Raw genomic sequence first — 3,946 nt, 5'->3', positions numbered from 1 at the left:
AGGAGCTGGGCAACAGCCAAGCCCAGCTTAGCAGCAAACATCTGCAGTGTGTAAAGAGAAATAACGTGCTTGGAAGCAGCAGTGCAGAGGGTGCAGGCTGTCCCACACCCAGCTGCCTCCTTCTCCAGTCCATGGGAAACCCTCAGGGAGTGCTCACAGCTGGCAGGTTTCAGCCCAGGTCCCTGCCCTGCCTCAACTGCATACCCACCACACAGCCCTCATATCACACTGACACCCCCACAGCCCTTCCCCTTTGGTCACCCCGTGGGTAGAGGAGCACTGAGCAACACGGGTACATTTCTATGGGCCCACAGGTATTTGCAGCAGCAAACTCATAAAGCAGACAGAACATGAATTACCTCCTCATTAAGCTCCTGCCTTGTGTTACTGAAGCACATAAAGAGCCTCCAACGTCACATCTCAGCCATGTACAAAGCTGTCTCCATGCTGCATAAATCATGCATAGCCACATCATCTGTTGGAGCTGCACAAAGCCGCAATCACTACGCTGAGGAGCACAGCATTACCTGCGGGATGCAGCTGCAGTGAGCAACGTACACGTAGTATGGCATATGCCTCTAGATTTGAATGTTACACCTCTGATTTTTGCCTCCTTCAGCACATGGCAGCTTATACATCTAGAAGAGGGTGCTGGGACTCTGCATTCAATTAACAGTGACAACTTCTGCTTTACTGCTCTGGAAAGAAACCACAGCACCAATGAGCCCATGCGAGACCCCAGATGAGTAAGTCCCAGATGTCTTATTACACACAGGCTTTTCATACCCTATTTCCAACTCGGAAAGTGACTTACAAAACTAAAATTACCCCTTATCTACTGATATTACATGACATCCACTAGCCAGGCACAGGATTGCTGGGACAAAAACAGAGCTTACAGTTAGGGCACTCCTAAGTTATTTTGAAACAAAGTTCACACAGAGGCCCATGCAAGCATGCAGGACAGAAGCTGTGTGCCCCCCTCCTGTGCTGCTGCACAGGAACCACATGATAGTGTGCCAATAATACCAGCAATGTATCTAGCAAAAGCCAAGGTCCAGTTTGAAACCTACACATCTATTTATGGTAGCAAGGCTCTGTGTAGACTTCTGTTCTCCCATATCTACCTGACTCCATCTTTAAACAGCATGGAGAGAACACATCTTCAGTTGTGCTGCTTCCCCTCACCGCATTATTTGCTTTATTGCCTGTCCTTGGCATCATTCACACTCTGCTGACACCAGTTTTTAGGCTGTAGGTAATGCTTGTGCTGCATGATAGCAAACTGAGCATAATGCACTGGAGTCCTCTGCTCTCTCCTGAACTTGCATTCACCTGGAAAGTTCATTGCAAAGGCAAGTGATACAGAGAAGAGACTGCTCCCAGATTCAACACCAAAAGCTCAAAATGATGGGGAAAGAAGAAAATTAAGTTCATGCAAACAAGAGGTGGCCAGGACTGAGGTGCCAGGCAGAAAGGTCTCCCAGTCAATCCCTGTTCACATAGAAGCCAATCCAAGGAGCTGCACTGATAAATACAAACATCTTGACCATCAGCTACCCCCATCAGACCTAAGGAACGATCCAAACTCAAACACAGAGCTCTGACAATCCCTTTCACATGGCACAGTTTGGCTTTCCAGCTCCACAGGGTTATTTTCTCCCCATCCACCTACTCAAAGCACAACCTAAGAATACAAAGGTCGTCCTCTTCTAAAACCACAGGCTGAGCTATACATCTCTGACATCTGCTTGCTGCTCCATGTTCACTCTCATTACAGTAGCACATAAATCTCTGGAGAATTACAGGGGAAATCAGGTACTTGTTGTCCTCAGACATTTCCCAGAGTGCTCAATGAAGGGACAGCATATCTCTGGTACCAATATATTGGCTGTGAACTTAGTAAGCAGTATAAATAAATGAGTCCAGTGCATATTACCAGAATGCATTTTATATGGATGATGTTGAAAAATTGTCAGAGCTAATGGCTTGAAGTGGTTAGGAAAGCTGACAGAGCATAGATGTGACTTTCTTCTCTTCCTTCCTTGTGGAGACAGCATCGACTGGCTGGGCTCTGAGTTTGCCCAGAGCTGGAAGTGCATGGCTTGCTGTGCAGGCAGCCTGAGCATCCAACGAGCTCAGCACTGGATGTGCAATTTTAGTATGCTTAAGAATAGAAACCAAGTTTGAGAGCCATGTGATATGAGCAGTGACCCCTCAAAAATAAATTGCAGGCTTCTCTGTGGCCCATATGTGCCCAGAGAGTGGGCTACCAGAGGTACAGCCATAAAGTAGGGGGCTTTCATTACCTCCACACTCCCAAAACATAACAGGAGCCTAGGAAAATGAACGGGCTTTGAGACCTGCAAGCCCACAGCTGTTCCCCAGAGTTAACCATGCTCAGCTGAGCACCATAAAGAAGGCTGAGGCAAATGCCAAGGCTTGACCATGCTCTGGGCAAGGCAAACACTTGCTTGACAACCTGGAGTTCCTCCACCTCTGCCACATGGAGCGGGGACACTGACAACTCACACATGTTCAAAAAATGAAGACAAATTCCATCAAGCATCTCCAAGTTCTGCTCTGTCACTTTTCCCATGTTTTACATTCTGTGAGCATAAGCAAACACAACAAAACATAAGGGAAGAAGAATTTTTTTTCCCCTCCTTCCATTCCCAAAATATTAAAGAGGTCCTGCTGAGAAAAAAGCAGCTATCCTGAGAGCACGCACAGCCTCCTTGTGCCAGCCCTGTGCTAAGGCAGGTACAAAGCTGTGTGCACACCCAAGCCTAGCCTAACTCAACAAGAGATGACTGAGATCCTAAATTACACACAGCCTGTGCCCTGAACATGGCACAGCTCCTGCAATGCCAACCACACAAAGCCCCCACTTCACTGGGATGCACCCCACAGTGGTTTGAGGATGGAGCACAGCCATCCCTCAGCATGCCAACTTATTTGTCTTGCCATACAGCTCCTTCTGAGATCATGGGTGGCAGGACAGGCTGGCTAGTGACCTGCCTCCAAGGCTGAGAAAATAAGATCTATTAGAGTATACAAGAAGCTGAGAGCAAAGCAACCCTATCTTTCTGTCTGAGCATCTAAACACCACTGATCTGATAAGGGCACATTGCCCCAAGATGTCTGCAGAGAAAGAGTGGAAGCTTTCCTTTTCCCAGGCATTCCCACATCGCACTGCAAAGAACATGCAACAGAAAAACATCCTCCCTTTAAAGCCATTATCCAGCCAGTATTTGCATAGAGAAGGAGAAGCACCTTGAATGAGTACATTCAAAAGGGTGCCACTACATCACTGAGTTGTATTAACTTACACAGAAGCATATTTTGTGTGAGTTCAGCATTTTCTTAGCAGCACAACAGGTGAAGTAAAAACGCAGCACCCTGAAGGAGGGATTGATCCCTATAATGCAATGGAAAGCACAGCAATTACAGTAGAATAACAAATTCCAAGGCTAGAGCAAGTAAGAATAAGCCCAAATGCAGAAACTAGGGACACACACACCAAAAAAAAACAAAAAATACCCTGCTTACCTTCAGAAAGCCTCAGGTAAGCAAGGTTCCCCAGCAAGATACCCTTACTACTCCCTGTCAACGCTTAAATGAGGTCTGGGAAGGGCTGGATCCTGGCTCCATCCCTTCTGGTCATTCAGGTATACTGCATGCACCTGAGCTCCCCAGGATTGGCCCTGCCTTCCCACCAGGTGCTCAATCACTGCTTCAGGACATGACTCAGCATTTCCGCTACAATCAGGCTGGAGATCAGCCAGCCTGTGCTCTCCCGTGGTTCTGAAATATGGCCCTGCAGTGTCACTGTGTGATGGAGAAGGCGGCCCATGCTGGAGCGTGGGCTGGCTATCAGCTAGCAAGCGGTGCAACTGAACAATGTTACACATTTACAAATAGCAGCATGCTCTCTTAAACCAGG

At 47.4% G+C, this 3,946-nt stretch overlaps 1 long non-coding RNA gene across 1 annotated transcript; it reads right to left on the bottom strand.

The window, feature by feature from the left end:
* Positions 1–1,566: 1,566 nt before the first annotated feature.
* LOC109370084 lies at positions 1,567–3,625 on the bottom strand. Its single transcript, XR_002119883.1, has 3 exons — positions 3,553–3,625; positions 3,333–3,421; positions 1,567–2,609 (listed from the first exon to the last, which is right to left on the bottom strand). It is a non-coding gene; the product is annotated as an uncharacterized LOC109370084 (long non-coding RNA).
* Positions 3,626–3,946: the final 321 nt, after the last annotated feature.

The sequence above is a fragment of the Meleagris gallopavo genome, chromosome 15, assembly GCF_000146605.3.
Source record: "Meleagris gallopavo isolate NT-WF06-2002-E0010 breed Aviagen turkey brand Nicholas breeding stock chromosome 15, Turkey_5.1, whole genome shotgun sequence".
Classification (NCBI taxonomy): Eukaryota; Metazoa; Chordata; class Aves; order Galliformes; family Phasianidae; genus Meleagris; species Meleagris gallopavo.
Note: the sequence above shows the minus strand (reverse complement) of the source record. Positions and strands in the feature narration are given on the sequence as shown.